Consider the following 17981-nt stretch of genomic DNA (forward strand, 5'->3'; position numbering starts at 1 on the left):
TGAAGGTCATGCAACCTCTTAGTGACAAAGTTGGGATGTGAACCCGAACACTCTGCCTCAGGCGCTCGTATCTTTAAATACCATACTGCAGGTACCGTTCAAACGCATCCCTGCAGACGGCGAATCGTGCTTCAGAGAAGAAGGCCATCTACAAAAATGTAAACACAAAGCTAAATGTATCACAATAGCTAGAGGAATGTCTCAGCAACACTGGTGCTTTATTAAATTTTTAACTGTGGGTGTGGAGGGGTGACCATCTAAAGACAACATGGAGGGGTTGGTTTCTCTCCTTCCACCATCTGGGGCTGGGTAATTGAGCTGAGGCAGTCAGGCTTGGCTGGCTGGAAGCACCTTTCCATGCTTGGCTACCTCACTAGTTCTTATGAATACTCATTTTCAAGAAGGGCCTTGAAGGACAACTAAAAGGAGGGAGAAGATATAGGTAAGATATAATCGCACGTCTCAAGTTTATGGCATTAAACAATGGAGCAGATTGGCTGAAGGTTTTTGCCAAAACTCCACAAAGAGACAAAAGGTATTTTCTATTTTACATTTCATTCGACACAAGATTTTGAATGTAAAAAAAATAGGAAACACAAAAGAATTTGAAAATAATTGGAAAACGCTGAAAATCGCAAGGAAATTGAAAAATTGATTTGCTCGACGCCAAGATTGCAGATACAATAAAAGGAGGCTAGTGGCAAAAGTGATTATTTTTTAATGTATTTCCATCCTAAAAGGTATCCTGTACAAGATTTCATCCCAGCAAACTGTATGTTTTCAATTCTGTCCTTGCAGGCAAGAAAGGCTGTCAGACAGACGGATCAGTGTGGTCAAAAATAAAAAACATTGTGGCGTGTTCTCAGAATTGCAAAGAGCTTGGATTTGGCACAGGTACACGGGAAGGTATGGGAAATAGATTTCTGCAAGGAAGATAAAGTCGGGCTAGTGTTATAATTTGCATATGGTTTGGTTTAAGTGTTCTCCTAAACATCCAAGTATTGGAAGCCTCTTGGTCCCCGGGACAGTAACACTGGGAGATCACAGAACACCAAGGAGATGGCGCCTACTGAGAGGTGCATGGACCACTGGAAGACTGCCTGGCAAGGGAGTAACTAAGTGTGATTGTGTAAAAGCAGCAATCCTGGACCTCTCTGCATCCCTCTCTGCTTCTAACTCTCCCATATCATTTTTCAGAAAAGATTATGGCCACATCTACCTTCAAACTAAATTCTTTTGTCTAACGTTATCAACTTCAAGACCCAACTGAAGGAAGCCAGAGTGGGCTGGAGAGATGGCTTCTCCAGGGAAGATGTTTGCCCTGAGTCCCACCAGTTTGTTTTTCTGTTGCTGTGATAGAACTCGGTAAAGGGAAAGGGCTTGCGTGACTTACACATCCTAGTCCTCAGTCCATCACTGAGAGAAGTCAAGGCAGGGGCTTACAGCAAGAAACCATGGAAGAACGGCTTGCCTGGCTTTCTCTCGTAGTTTGTTCAGCCTGCTTTCTGATACAACTCAGGACTACCTGCCCACAAATGGCACCGCCCACAGAGGGATGGACTCTACCACATCAATCATCATTCCAAAAAAAAAAAAAAGCCTCAAAATTATGCCAACAGGCCAATCTAACTGAGGCATTCTTGCCTCCTCCCAGATGACCCTAGTTTGTGTCAAATTGACAAAGGACTGAATTGCACACCCTGTAAGCCCTGTGACATGAATTTGATCTACAGAAGACACATAAAAGTGGAAGGAGGAAAGTTGGTCTTCCTACAGGGTCGGTATCCCTGCCTATCTTAGGTCCACTTCTGCTGAGGTCATTTAGTAGTAAGGGGCTTATTATGAGCGATCCATGTTTGTGAAGCAGCTGAGTCAAGTCAGGAAATTAGTCTCTGCCTGACGTAGAATGAACTACTCGTGCTGCAGAATTGGGCGTGTGCCGACCTATGTCTGGTTTAACCTGAGGCCACACCAGGAGAGGAAGCCCATACCATACAGTGCCTGGATGACCAGGGACCAGAGGCTGAATAGTCCAGAAACCAGGAGAGAAGCAAACACAACTGGAAAAAAAAAAACAATCAATAGAAGAAATCCTAATGCTGCTCTGCTATGATTGGTATCTTATCCAGTCATCATTAGAGGGTTCCTCCAACATCAGATGGGAGTAGATGCATCAGAGACCTTATGCAGAGAGAGACAGAGTCTAAATTTGAGGTCTCCATCTGCTCTGTCCGTTCGGAGGTCGGGGAGCCGTGTGACAAAGGAGGAGGAAAAACTGTAGGAGTCAGAGAGGACCCAGGGAGAACAAGCACATCAGCGAATCAAGGCTCATGTGGGCTCGCCAAGACCGAAATGGCTACCATGAGGCCTGCACAGGTCTGCACCAGGTCCTCGGCATGTATGTCCCGGCTGTTAGCTTGGTGTTTTGGTGAGACTCTAACAGTGGGGGAGGGCGTGTCTGCGGTTCATTTGCCTGCTCTTGGGACTCCTTTATTCTCATTCTGTTGCCTTGTTAAGTCTGTGTGATAGCTTTTGCCTTGTTTTATTGTAGCTTGGTTTGTCTTGTTGTCTCTTGGAGGCCTGCTCTTCTCTGAAGGGAAATGGAGTGGATCTAGTGTAAAGGGGAAGAGTGTGTGTGTGTGTGTGTGTTGGGGAATAGATGGAGGAGAAACTGTGGTCAGGTGAACTGTGTCAGAGAAGAATCTACAAAAAAAAAAAAAGAACTGGCTCTTTAATATTAGCTATTTGAAAAATCACACAATTCCAGAAGTACTCAAATATTGCTAGGTGATCATTACTAATTAAGTTATTTTCATTATTATTAAAACACAATCCTCTTTATTTCTCTTCTGCACAACTCTAAGAGATTGTATAGGAAATATTTTAAGTACTTGTATTCCTTAAAATATCAATAACGTGGCCGGGCGGTGGTGGCACATGCCTTTAATCCCAGCACTCGGGAGGCAGAGGCAGGCAGATCTCTGTGAGTTCGAGGCCGGGCTGGACCAATAGCCTCCAAAACAATACAGAGAAACCCTGTCTTGTAAAAACATATATATATATATAACTACTTCCTTGCAGTTTTCATAATTAAGATCTCTAATACACAAAAGTATGTGTATGAGTTGTAAAATAAAAGTTGCTGGCAAATGCGGTGATTTGGGGGGCATAGACAAAAACCCTCATTCTCTGAGTCCCGACAATTTATGAAAGAATTACATTATGACAGTCTACTACAACTTCACTTAAACCAGAGCAAGAAGATAGGTAAGTCAGAGATACACATTTCTAGAGTGTGCATGGTAATGTAACAGATTTCATCACGGAGTGTGGCTCTATCCACTTTGGAGATAAGAAAGGCCTGAAGTAGAAGTCAGAGAACGGAGACTGCATCCTTCATCTTCCCTTACTGCTGATGCTTTGACAACGTCTGTTGTGTCCTATCCTCTGTGAACGACCAACTGTAACTCTTGCCACCACCTAAGACCACTCTTCCACCCTTCCTAAGGCAAATCAAAGAATAAATAAACATTAACTAGAAAAAAATAATAAGACTCATTCAGAGGTCTGGACTGTTTCTTTTAATGAACTGCATGAGGGATTTTTTTGCTAATTTTCTCTTCAAATTATTCATATCTAAGTATGGCTAACACATGATACTTATACTATAAAAAAGACATAAAATAACAGCTTTTAATAATCCTCAGGTGCTTCTATCCAAAGCAGATGTTGCATTATTCTTTCCAGATGCTGGGTGTGAGCGTGATTAATTAAAGGCAGTGCCTACGTGTCATCCTGGTACATCTCCTTTTGTAGTTAAAACTCCATTAGACGACAGGGAGAATGAATAAAAGCTAGGACTACTTGGCTTCTACAGAGAGTTGCCCAAAATAATTAACTTCGAATGTGCTATGCAGAACTAAAAAGCTACTGTGACAGCAAGTAAGACTTATAAAACACCCTCAAAACCCAGCTATATCACTCTTGGGCATACATCCAAAGGATGCTCAATCATACCACAAGGACACTTGCTCAACTATGTTCATAGGAGCATCATTCATAATAACCAGACATGTTCATAGGAGCATCATTCATAACCAGACGCTGAAAGACAACATGCTATGATTACACAAGTTAAAAACAATGACATCAGGAAATTTGAAGGCAAATGGATGGAACTAGAAAAAAGAATCATCCTGAGTAAGGTAACCCATACCCAGGAAGATAAACATGGTATATACTCCCTCATAAGCAGGTGTTAGGTATAAAGTAAAGGAGAACAATGCTACGATCCGCAGCCCCACAGAGGCTGGGTAACAATGAGGGTCCAAACGGGATACATGAATCTTCCTGGGATGGGAAAATAGAGGAGATCTGGGTGGACTGGGGGCGGGTGGAGATGGGAACTTGAGGGGTTAGGTTGGGGGATCATGGAGGGAGAGACTTCTGAAAGAGATGACTGGGAAGAGGAGTTTCAGAATCAAGTAGAAACAGGAAGCAAAGGAAACTCCCATAAATTTAGAAGGATGACTCCAGTCAAGACTAGCAATAGTGGATCTGTAGCCTGAACTGGCCACCTCCTGTGATCAGATTGGTGACTACCCCAGTTGCCATCTGCTGTACGACATTAATTTAAGGTGTGTCACATTTGTTTATGCTCTGGAGCATTTGTTTGACAATGTGGAAATGCGTTGCTTTTGTTGATGCTGCTCGTGCTGAAGGCGTGGTACCCATCAAACCACACACGCCATGGAAGCTAACCGGAACCCTCATACTCAGGTACCTCACTGAACTCACCAATCCGCTTTCACATTGCCGCCATTCTTCCTTTCTTTCCCGGAAGTGCGTCCAACGAAGAAGATGGCATTACGTCCGTCTTGGTTCTACCTGTAGTTTTAAGATTAACAGATGATAAGTCAGAAAACACACACACAGACATCCTCCCCAGATGCATGTTTTATCTGGCAAGACCAGATGAGGGTATTATTGAGCCAAGCTGTGTTACCTAGCTCACGAGCTCGGCATGAAAGTGGTTGAAGATGCTGAGAGGCAGTGTTGTGAGGACAGCAGTGTCTGCTCCTATGACATTTAGTGTACTACCGTAGGGTTCAGTCTATACCATAAAACACCTCACAAACACGGTTATCCTTGCTATAAAATTGCCTGGTTATAAAGAACTCCCTCTGGCTTTGTGTGGCACATTCCTGTAATCCTAGATTTCCGAGAAAGAGACAGAAAGATCTGAGCTCTGCTAGTCTATGTGGTACTTTTGAGGCAAGCCTGGGCTACATTACCAGAAGCTGTTTTTAAAATCAAGGCACAAAGTCTACCGGAGATGCTCTGTGTCAGTCCGGTTGACATTTGTGGCAAGATCAATAGACTGTAAGTGCTGACTTGTCTTTTAGAATTAGCATAATAAACCCAGAGGGTTTACTTCCATCTCTTTCTAAGCCAAATCCTTCTCATTAGCTAACCCATTAGCACACATCTCCCCTACCCTTGTTTACTTTGTTTTGTTTGTTGTCTCTCTTTACTTATCCTAAAAGGCAGGCTTCAGGATAAACCAAAGCTGTCTCATTCACGGCAGACTCCATGACAAGTGCCCAAATCACATTAGACAGTGAGGGAATACGTAGCCAAGGCTATGGAATCAATTATCTGAGTAATAATAATAATAAAAAAACAGTAGCATACAGCATGGTTAACACCATTTATTCCTGAGAAAAGACAAAAAATAATTGCAAAGTAGGTTGGATTTCTGCTTTGAAAGCATCGTATGTAAATAAAAGTGTACCTGTATGATTGACAAAATATAAGCCTTGTATTTAGCCACCAAATTTAACATTCTCTAGAGGGTGACACTTTGACATCAATCATTGCTATTGGGCCATGAGAGTTCTCACAGGTAGACCATATGCTTCTAGGTTTGCTATAAAGAGCAAAGCTCAGGTTGGGTGAACCTATAACTCGCTGTAGACTGAATCCACTCTAGTCCAGCATCTTAGCCTCACCTTTAATTTTCTACCGTAAAGGACACATACATGCCTTCTTTTTCATGTCTATACAAGGAACATGCCTTGGCCATGGAGAATGCTTATTCTTAGGAAGAACAATAGATCCTTGTAGAGGCAATACCTGTTACTAGGCGTTAATGCTATAGATTAGCATGACTTTGTTCTTATGGGTAGAGCGAACGTATGCTTCATATGCATGATTCAGTTACCTCAGCCACAAACCAAGGATAATAAGCAATATCTTCTAAGCCTTGGTGATAATAGACAAAGCCATTGTGGGCTGAATAGCACACCGACTGTTCTATTTCTTTAACCGATTTTAAAATATGCACGCAAGCCATCTTGTTTCAAGTCAGAAATGAAACTGAGGATGCTTCCATCCCTGGGTAGGAAAACGGTTTGAAATTTGGAAAAAAAATTATCTACCAGGAGATAGAGTAAGATTTGGCATTGTTCATTAGTCAAAGATATAGCAGGGGAAGGGGAGCTCAAGGGAAAATGGTTATGAGTGGGTCATAAAGATTTTTCAGCATTTCAAACTTTCTTTTTTGTTATGTAAATTTTCATAACTGTGGAGACAGACCTACCAACACTGAAGAAAAAGCATTGGAACAAACTTGCCCTTTATCTAGCCCATATGGGGTACCTTAAATCACAGCTACATTGAGAGATACTCCATGTACCCTGCAACTTCCTCATTCAAAATTACAGTTCAATAGTTTCAATATATTCTCATAATTCTAAACCATCCCGTACTCATAAACCAAGCACCCATACTCACTTCTCTTCAACTTCTCTATGTGCAGTCAACTATTAATTGACTTAGTATGTCTATGCCTTCCGTTTGCTCAAATTCAGAGACAGCGTCTCAGTACGTATTCTCATTTGAATTCCCTACGTATCCACATTGATCCTCAACTCGTGATGCCCCTGCTTCAGCCTCTGAGTGCAGCGGTTACTGGGGATAAGCACTAACACACATGGTTCTATGAGACTTTCCTAAATGACACACCTGAGGGGTAAAACGGTGGATAAATTAACCTTGCATGGAGCATGTAATGTTTTGCAATGCAGATTAGAATCAGTTCTTGAATAAGAAGAAGTTAAGAAGTCAAGAGCTATAGGAGAAATAGATGCTATCACTAACACATGTGGATTCTACCGTTAGGCATCATATTTCCACGTAGATGTGAGCCACACTCTTAACTATTACCCCAGTGAAGCTGAGATCAAGGGAAAGAAGATGCTACCATTCACAAGGTAATTGAGAGAAGAATGTGCAAGCAATGAAGATGAGACTGGCTGTTTGTGGAGGTCTGGCTGGAGACAAGGTAGATAACTAGGGAGCCTGAAAAAAAATTGTCAGGTCAGTGAAAGAGAGGTTTCTGGCAGCTGAGGCAGAGCAGAAAGGGAATTCCAGTCAGGCAGAAAGAAACAGGCAGAGAGATTTTTTTAAAGATTTATTTATTGTGTATACAGTATTCTGTCCACACATATGCATGCAGACCAGAAGAGGGCGCCAGATCTCATTACAGATGGTTGGGAGCCACCATGCCATGTCTGGGAATTGAACTCAGGACCTCTGGAAGAGCAGCCAGTGCTCTTAACTACTGAGCCATCTCTCCAGCCCTCGTGGGCAGGGATTTTAAGTTTCAACTCCAAATGAAAACTCTCAAAACATGGAGAAATCACTTATATGTATATAATACGCATTACACAATATATATTACATGATATAACATTTAGAATTATGTATAGTTCAGAAGTCAGTATGTGATATGTATTTTCCCCTTTGGTCCTGGGAATTGAGCACAGGGCTTTGTTCTTCCTAGCGAGGCGATATCATCGCCAGAGAGAAAACACGTTCAAAACAAGAGCCCCGTGACCCATGTGTGAACAGCTTGTTTGTTTTGTGTTCCTCGTGATTAACTGTTAAATTTTGTTACGAGGATCATGTTGCAATTTCTGACTCAAGGAAATCAAATATGGGAAAAGTTCAGGGCGGGGATGGGGGGAGGACAACTCTTTACACCACCACCACCACCACCACCACCACCGGAAGGCAGGCTTTCAGAGACCTCAAGGTTCTCGAAGTCTTAACCCTCGCACCGTGTCAATCCATCTCCTTGGCTACAAGTTTCCCAGAGGCTCCTCTTGGCCCTGCCTCTGGATCAAATGAGAAGAAGCAAGGCATGGAGTGCACGGATGGATGTTATGCAGAGTTACTTTGGAAGGTGTTAGTACATGGTACTGACCCCTCCTTGGATGGATAGATGCATGGATGGATGGATGGATGGATGGATGGATGGATGGATGGATAGATGCATGGATGGATGGATGTTATGCAGAGAGTTACTTTGGAAGGTATTAGTACATGGTACTGACCCCTCCTTGGATGGATGGATGGATGGATGGATGGATGGATGGATGGATGGATAAGCAGATGAGTTCTACTTCCTCCTGGCAGCTCCACCCCAAGGAAGGAAGAGAGCAGCAGATCTAGTTATTTCACCAAGAGTGCCACACATTGATTTCTGGAGCAGAGGATAGCCAGCTTACCAAATCTGAAGCCCACTGGAAAGGCTTATTTTAAAACATAGGCTAGGCTTCCCCTAAAGAGAGACTTAGAGGTTTGCATTTCTCAAAGGTGCTAGGTAATCCCACTACTGCCGGCCACACCCTTCGAGAACCAAACATGCAGAAAAAGTTGGACAGCATCACATTCTCTAGGCATGGGACACATCCGCCACAACTCCACGGTGGCCCTGGCCATACTCTGCTCCCATCACCCATCAAGGACAGGCATAGACAGAGCTGGTGCACAGAGACAGTTAGGTGTTTGCTGGACTGAACTGAATATTAATACTACCCTGTTGTTTGATTTCCATGCCAACCGGTATGCAACAACAACACAAAAAAGCTTGAAAATATCATTTTGAACTTTCACCCATTTCTTAAAAATTACACTCCACCACATCTCCATTCGTTCTTGATTCTGACACGTGGTTCTCTGCATCCTGAGGGCAGATGGATGGTAATTAAGAGCAACGCCAGGCCACGGTGCAGCCAACATGCCTATTTATGTACAAAGTTTCTCCTGAAAGCACCAGAAATCCTCACCCCAAAGGGCATTTGTGTTCTGCTGTGTCTCCAGAGGGATTTAATAATTGAGTAACTGGGAAATTAGAAACAAGAGTTTGGCTTTTCTGGGGTAATTCTAAATACAAGCGGGGTCACTTATTTTGTTTTTCCTCTCTCTATTGGGCATCTCCTATTTGTGCTCTCACAGAAAGGGCTTTCATTCTAAACATCTCGGCTATATTCTGACTTTTCCAATACACAGAGAGAATTGTAATCTTTTGTTTATCTGGGAGTGTTTTTAAAACAAGTAAGGCTACATTAAATTTAAGATGATCCCGCTCATAATAACAGCAAAACAACCGAACAACTGAAAGGAAATAAACACATCATATGGAAAAGATTGGTATAAGAAGAACATGAATCCAGAACCCAGAAACGGCATAATGGATGCACATGTTTGTGTAGTTACAGAAGCATCCTCCAAGAGCCTGGAGCCACTGAAATCCCAGAGCTGCTCTGTGGCTGCCCTCTACTGGACAAATTGCAAAGTGCCTCTCAGAGCAAAAGCCATAAGGGACTTTTGGGAAAACATATGCATATGCATATATATATATATACATACATATACAAAACATATACATAAAGTTTTCAGGGTTTGTACAAGTTTTTTGTGGCCCTTACCCCCTGTACTTCTGCATAACTAAAATAATTCATGTGTACTTAAATGTATTTCTGACACCATCTTGAGTTTGCAGTCTGTAATCGCCACTGTCTAAGGGGGTTTCCGATGAAGATTACAAAACTGCTGCCCTAGGGGCGCGACCACACACAAGGAATTCAGTGAAATGTGGTTCACTCGTGCCAGGCTGTGGAAGAACTAGAGGGTTGAAACTTGTAGCTGCATTCCCAGGATTTTATCATTTTCAACTCCAGCTTGTTTACATGAGTAGCAACCAAATGCATATAGAGTGTTTTTATTATTATTATTATTGAAAACTTATAAGAATATCAGTCGGATGAAGAGGGCTAGAGAGATGGCTCAGTGGGTATGGTCGCTGCCTGTGTAATCATGGGAACCTGAGTTCAAATCTCTAGCAGCTACATAAAAGTCAGCCATGACTGCACACACCTACAACACCAGCATGGTGGAGAGGGTAGAGGAGACAGACAGAATCTGAGAGCTCAGCGGTCCACCAGCCTAGCTGATGCAACAAGTTTCAGGCTTCCTGAGCTACTCCACCTCAAAGGAATAAAGTGAAAAACAACAGACAAAGACGTCAGGAACATCCTCTCCTCTGGTATCCAGATGTTGTTACATCTGAATACCCAGGTGCATCCATCACACACACACACACACACACACACACACACACACACACAAAGGGAGACAGAGAGAGACAGACAGAGAGAGAGAGAGAGAGAGAGAGAGAGAGAGAGAGAGAGCTCAAATACCCCATACACCCTAAATTGATTTGTGGTGTTATCCTGTTGTACAGACCTCCAGAACTTTATGGTGGCAAGCTCCATTCTCTGACCTTCAGACAGGCTTTATTTGTACAAGCAGGATATCACCACACTCATTAATTAAATAAAAACTTTGGGGGGGGCACCTAAAGAGGTTAACTACACTCAAGAAAACACAAGGAATGAGTAATACCAGACCAGCAAAGTCAGAAGAAGGAAAATATACGCACACACGTCATCACCACCACCACAACCACCACTACCGTCCCCAACAATAACAAAGTAACAGGAATCAACAATAATTGGTCATTGGTATCTCTTAACATTAATGGCCTCAATTCTCCAATGACAAAAGATACTGAATGGGTGTGAAAAAGAGAATTCATTCTTCTGATGAATTCAAGAAATGCACCTTGTCACCAACAGTACATATCACGTCATGATTAAGGGTTGGAAAAATATTTCCAAGCAAATGGGCTCAAGAAGCAAGCTGGCGTAGCCATTTTAACATCTACAAAATAGAATTATTCAAACCAAAACTAACTAGAAGAGATATGGAAGGATACTACATACACAAAGAAAAGATCCACCAAGGGGATATTTCAGTTCTTAACACCTATGAGTATAGCAGATTGCCATCAGGAGTTTTTAATCACGACATTTTCTTCTTCTTCTCTTGACCCAGAAAGACAAATATGGTGTGTGTGTTCCCTTATATGCAGATATTAGCTGTTGAGTCAATGATAACAAAGCTGTAATTTGTAGAACCACAGAGGGTAAGGGAGACTACAGGGAACAGATACATTTCACTAGGAAAGGGAGATAAACGATAAATACTGTTGGATGGTTTGGCTGGAACAGGAGGACCAAGTTAGCAGGGAAAGATGGCTAAAATTAATGACTATTTGAGGGGTGGCATGGAAACCTAACAAGGTAGAAACTAACCAAAAAATACATGCATCTGAAGGCAACCTAAATGAAATTGCCAAGTAATGGAGGAGACAGAGCCCCAAGTGGCCATCTCTTGTCACACGAAGAAGCTTCCGGTATCAGGACTGGGTTATATCTAACTGAATTGCAGGGCCTCATGGGCATCTGCAAACAACCCAGGCTGTGGGCTAGACTATAGTTTGCTCTCCACAAACTGACAGCAAAGCCCCATTGCTGAAGACAACACCTACACAACTCATTGACAATGGGGCAGTTGAGTCAGTGCCTTCACAGAGACTTCACTGTTACAAAATGGTCCCTTCATTTGCCTGCCCTCTGTAAGTGCTTTGATATCTACCCAGCATCTAAATCTTTCACCTCTACCTGGACTTACCCAGTACTGCAGGGAGAGGACTGTAACACCACACTCTTCCGAGGACCTGTATGGCTCCTCCCTTCAGACCTGGGAGATCAATTATATCTCCACCTCCTAAGCACCTCGCACTGTCTTTCCTGGAGTGCCTACTGTGATGTTCTGAACAAGTTCAAGCTTTCCCTCCAGCCGAAGACAAAGAGTCATCATCAAACAGCTTCTGCTAGAAGGCTTGCCAAAGATCTTCAAGGAAGATGAGCACTGAGGAAGGGAAGCCAAAGCAAAAGATAAACAAAGCCCGGTTTCCAGTCTTTTCCACTCTCCCACAGTAATAAATTTGGTACTTACAAATACTCTACCGCAATTTGAAATCAGGGAGAAAAGAGAGAAATGAGGAGTGCGTGGGGATTGAGACTTTGAAAGAAATGTCTTAAAATCTCGGATTCTCCAAAGGATCCTCTCTCTAATTCTCGTGGACCAATGTGCACAGTGCAGGGAAATAGAGCGAGTATCCCACTCACGGCCTCACCACAGTAGGAATCCCAGCATTCCTTAGATCATTTATGTCTGCTGCCACCTGCTGGCACACACTGGATTTCCTACTACACACACACACAGAGAGAGAGAGAGAGAGAGAGAGAGAGAGAGAGAGAGAGAGAGAGAGAGAGAGAGAGAGAGAGAGAGAGAGAGAGAGAGAGAGAGAGAGAGAGAGAGAGAGAGAGAGAGAGAGAGAGAGAGAGAGAGAGAGAGAGAGAGAGAGAGAGAGAGAGAGAGAGAGAGAGAGAGAGAGAGAGAGAGAGAGAGAGAGAGAGAGAGAGAGAGAGAGAGAGAGAGAGAGAGAGAGAGAGAGAGAGAGAGAGAGAGAGAGAGAGAGAGAGAGAGAGAGAGAGAGAGAGAGAGAGAGGACTCATGCTTTTTTAATTGCACTGAGCATGAGGTTTGTGGCAATGCCTCCTCCTGGATCACAGCCTTAAAAAAGTTAATAACAAAATACTGGGTAGTACTTCAAATACGAACCGAATTGTAATAGGCTGGGTGAGAGAGCACAGAAAAAGATGAAATGGATACAGTGTACAGCCAAGGACAGTACGCTGACACTAGAGTAATATTCAGTGTGGGGTTCTACGAATATCTGCAAATGCAAGGCTTCGCGTTTCAGAGCGGGCATTCTGCGTGCCTCTGCTTGCGGATGCAGTTTCAGAAGATACGGTAATTACAGAGCCACTTGAACGACTAAACACGTTCTCCTCCAGTTTGTTCACGTCCTCTCTGTCTTACTGTTTACCTGAACAAATATGAATAGTGATATATGGCATGAAATCGTACCTGCCAAGAAGAAACAAATCAATGCATTCTTCAATATGAAAACTAGGCTGACTGTTGCCACACAATAGCCCTAATGTACGAACATTAGCATGATACCAATTGGTGTTTATTCTGGAATTTATATGCTGAGAAATTTGCATCCAAGATGAAAGCAAATGAAGCAGAGATCCCTATCCAGGATGTGTTCTATATGTTCTTGACCATATATAGAGCCCAAACTTGGACTACAGAAAGATTCTTTTCAGGGTCTCAAAAAAGATGCTGAATTTAGTAAGGGCTAAAGTATTTATAGCTGTGCTGGCATTATGGAGGACCAGTCTCCCACGAGTACTGTCTGGCACCCTTGAGAGTCTTTCGCTCCACACAATGAATAAGTTTCTACTGACATCATTATAGCTGATATTGAATGTTTAGACAGGTGTTCAAAGAACACAAGTTGAGAGATTCCCAAGGTCATGAGGCAGACACAAATGGAAGGTGTTGTAATATTTTTTAAAAAGCAGTGTGAGAGAGAAAGACCCCAGGTGACAGAGTTCACATGGAGGGGTTTTTTATTAAGGGAAAGAGATCTTAAAGGAGGGAAAGAGGGGGACACCACCTCCAGGGACAGGAGCAGTGGGAGAGGGAGAGAGAGAGAGATAGAGAGACAGAGAGAGAGAGACAGACAGAGAGAGAGACACACAAAGAGAGAGAGAGAGAGGTGGTCAGGGCCCTTTTAAAAGGGAACTTAGTGAGTATGCACAGGTGGTGCTCTTAGTGGCTGCACCTGAGGGCGTGTCCTGTCAGAACCCCAAGGACAGGCCAGTACAGATCACTAAACAGAAGGTTTGTGATAAATTCATTCAATGCTGCTGAGAGGTATACATATTCTGAGAGACTACAGCCGAGGCACAACATATTAACAACACTTTCCTTCACAATTGGCTGCAATTTGAACTAGCTTACGTCAAACAGGAATGTGACGCTGGAATGTCATGCAGTCACAACACAGGGAGACCAAGGATCGGGTGGGGATCCTTGAAACAGCTAAAATAAAGCAACAGGGACTTCCATTGCCCATCAAATCCTTTCACAATTCACACTGACGGGCCATGCATCTTCTCAATAGTGCTCTGACTCCCCATTCCCAACATCTCTCTAATTCCCGGTGGACAGCTGATGGGTTTGAGAAAAAGAGCTACATCAGGACCAAAACAACTGAGGCCAAAAGTAACGTGAAGGGACTGTGGAGGGCAAGAACTCTGAACAGCCTCCCTTAGATGTGTCCCAATTTTCTCATCTATTTAGATAAATAGTTCAGAATCTCATCCTGGGAGTAAGAGAAACATTGATAAAGTGTGGCCAATGTTCATTCTCATACGAATGGGTAACTTTGATGCAGCCATACAATGGATTATTATTCAACCAGGAAGAGAGACAGAAATTCTTCTACTATGACAACACTTATGACTCTAGGGTACTCTAGGTGAGAAGACCAGTCATAGGATGAAGACTGTACGTCTGTGCTTATATGAAGGTGCTAACATAGCCACACATCTGAGGAATGTGGGATAAGTAGCCATCAATAAGACAGTGGAAAGGGTGTGTGTTGATCAACAGGTGTAAAATATCGATGACCTCAAAGGCCAGCAAGGATATGAAAGTTGGTGAGCATCCCCAACTTATGTAAAGCAAGACTACCGTGAGACATCAGCTCACCCACATCATCTTCCTCCTATGTGGGATCATAAATCCCACAGGCGCTGAGCATAAGACATAGTTAGCAGAGATGACACCACCTGGCAAACTAAGCAATAGTGGTGAGGCTACCTTAAATGCCCTTCCCTAATTATGAGATTGATGACTACCTTATATGCCATCCTAGAGCCTTCATCCAGTAGCTAGTGGAAGCAGAGGCAGACACCCACAACTAAACACTGAACTGAACTCCTGGAACCCAGTTGCAGAGAGGGAGGAGTGATGAGCAGAGGGGTCAAGACCGGGCTGGTGAAACCCACAGAAACAGCTGACTTGAACAAGGGGGAGCTCTTGGACCCCAGACTGATGGCTGAGAGGCTAGCATGGGACTGATCCAGACCTCCCCCTAAATTTGGGTGTTAGTGAGGAGGCCTCGGCAATCTATGGGGCCTTGGGTAGTAGATCAGTATTTATCCCTGGCATACGAATGAACTTTGGGAACCCATTCCACATGGAGGGATGCTCTCTCAGCCTAGACACATGGGGCATGGGTATAGCTGATATTGAATGTTTAGACAGGTGTTCAAAGAACACAAGTTGAGAGATTCCCAAGGTCATGAGGCAGACACAAATGGAAGGTGTTGTAATATTTTTTAAAAAGCAGTGTGAGAGAGAAAGACCCCAGGTGACAGAGTTCACATGGAGGGGTTTTTTATTAAGGGAAAGAGATCTTAAAGGAGATGATGATATGAGAGACTTTGGAGATCGCCAAGGATGGCCTCACCCTCCCTGGGGATCAGAGTGGGGACTGGGGGGGGGGGAGGGTTGGAGGTGGGAGTGGGGGAGGAGGGGAGGGAGAGGGAGCTGGAGGGAGAGGGAGCTGGGATTGACATGTGAAGCAACCTTGATTCTCATTTAAATAAACAAAAAAAGGAATATAAAACTGAAAGCTAAACAATTAGAAAACAGGAAATCCAATACCTGAGCATTTAAACAAATTATATGTAGGTAACAGACTGGCAAGCATGATTGTCAGTCGAAGGAAACTTTGGAATCACAGTCCAGTCAGCAACAACTGTGAGTGCTTCTCTATATCAAGATCTAGCCTGCGCAGGAGGGATGCAGCGTAAAACATGGCCGTGCCCCTGCGCCAGCGAATTCTGCATTCAAAAGTGTGTCAGATAAACGCAAAGGCAATTCTTAACTGTAGTTAGTAGCAAGGCAGGCAGTTATAAAATAATACAGAGCATCGCTCAGATGCCCTACTAGGATGGATGAGGTCTCCCTGAGGAAGGGATAAGTAAGTCGCGTCTAGGACAATGGGAAACACAGCACAAACAACTCTATGTGGGGAAAGACACTTCTGAAAAGAAGAAAGCGTGAGGACAGCATCCCCATTTCTGCGGGTAACCCTTGGAGGAGGCGGTAAGAAGACCCAGAACCAACGACTCAGGCACCGAAAGTCAGTGAGTAGCAGAGCAGGCTGCAGACTCGTTTATTAAGGAAGTTAGACCTGACTTTATACCCCCTCCCTGGGTCCCATTGGCTCAGGCAGCTGACTCTGCTGTGTGTCCTTTCCTCATTGGTGTCTCTGGTCAGGTGTCTCTGTGTCAGCATCTCTGGGGTAGAGGCAGGCTTGGCTCAGGAGGAAGTGCCTGTTGCACATGCGCATACGGGCTGACCTGGGCACCTGTGGTTTACATGGGCTGGCCAGAGTTTCTCCAACATACCCACTTTTTTTTGTTTTTTATAAATGTGGCTTGACAGAGTTGAAGTTCTAGCTTTGGCCTTGTCCCTGCCTCAGAGAGCATCCAGCATGATGGACAGGGCTTGTCTTAGGTTGGCCTGCCTCACAGGTGCTTATCAGTCTCTGCCTACAGGCCCTCGAAGGATGACATCTCTGGGAAGCATGCCCAGGTATGGGGAACACCTGTCACACTATTCCTCAGGCATTTCCGTTAGCCAGGCCCAAGGGACCTCCCAAGGAGGGCCACTTTCTGGGTGTCAAAATGCCAGGAGATCCTGGAGTGTGGAAATACACTGTGTGAAACACTGAAAGAGAATGATTGGTAATGAGACGATATTCCCCAATCAAAAGCACAGGAAAAAGGGGGTCACTCCTAAGTCGACCTCATGCTTTCAGGTAAGAAACAGAACGCACATCCAGAGGTCAGGCTCGCACATGTTTTCAGGGGAAATCCAGAGGGCCAGCACCACGATCTCTTCCCAAAATTCCTCCAGGTGAGCAGTCTTAACGTTAGGCACCTGGTGACCAATATTGATTTTAATGCCCTCACCTGAGGCTCCTTAAAGGGGAGAGTGAGTTCCCCATTCTCTTAATGCAGGAGACGGAGACAAGAACAAAGTCTAAAACAGACAAAGACAGACTCGAACACACACAGCAAGTGTGTCGGACCTCAGTGTAGTAGATGTTCCTACCTAATGCCCCAGGGGTGCCAGACAGACACAAAGGAAAAGACGGAAAAGAAGGAGGACCCCGCGCTCACCTTCATGAGGACCAAGGACATGAAACACACAGGGGCCAACTCACCGGACAAGTCCCCGGAGAGGGGGCGCAGGAACGTGCTGCGAGCGTGAAGAGGAGTCCAAAAGGGTGCAGATAGTGAAAGCAGAAGTTCACCAAGGTAGGATCCATCTGCGATGCACTCGCAACAAAAGGCAAGGATCAGGGCCCAAAACTCAGCCACGGAGATAGATAAAAGAATACACCCTGATTCAAGCGGGGCCGAGACCCATGCCAGCACAGGATCCACCAGACTCGTGTCTAGGCACCAGATGCTGCGGGTGACCATGCTCGGACACCCCTTGGGGGTGGGGGGTGAGAAGACGCAGCACCAGCGACTCAGGTTCTGGAAGTCAGTGAGTAGCAGAGCAGGCTGCAGTCTCTCTCGTTCATTGAGGAAGTTAGACCTGACTTTATACCCCCTCCCAAGGTCCCATTGGCTCAGGAGCTGACTCTGCTGTGTGTCCTTTCCTCATTGGTGTATCTGGTCAGGTGTCTCTGTGTCAGCAGTCTCTGTGGGTACAGGCAGGCTTGGCTCAGGGAGGAAGTGCCTGGTGAGCATACTCATGCAGGCTGGCCTGGGCACCTGCCG

At 44.3% G+C, this 17981-nt stretch overlaps 1 protein-coding gene across 1 annotated transcript in view; it reads right to left on the reverse strand.

Moving 5' to 3' along the window:
* The window catches only part of Angpt1 (angiopoietin 1), a 414397-nt gene extending 396627 nt beyond the window's left edge, over nucleotides 1-17770 (reverse strand). Inside the window, exons 1-2 of the mRNA XM_040730588.1 lie at nucleotides 17417-17770; nucleotides 4798-4887 (exon numbers count right to left, since the gene is read on the reverse strand). The gene's annotated coding sequence lies outside the window, so the exon portion shown is untranslated. The remainder of the gene's footprint in view (nucleotides 1-4797; nucleotides 4888-17416) is intronic.
* Nucleotides 17771-17981: the final 211 nt, after the last annotated feature.

The sequence above is a fragment of the Mesocricetus auratus genome, unplaced genomic scaffold (assembly GCF_017639785.1).
Source record: "Mesocricetus auratus isolate SY011 unplaced genomic scaffold, BCM_Maur_2.0 Super-Scaffold_100023, whole genome shotgun sequence".
Lineage (NCBI taxonomy): Eukaryota > Metazoa > Chordata > Mammalia > Rodentia > Cricetidae > Mesocricetus > Mesocricetus auratus.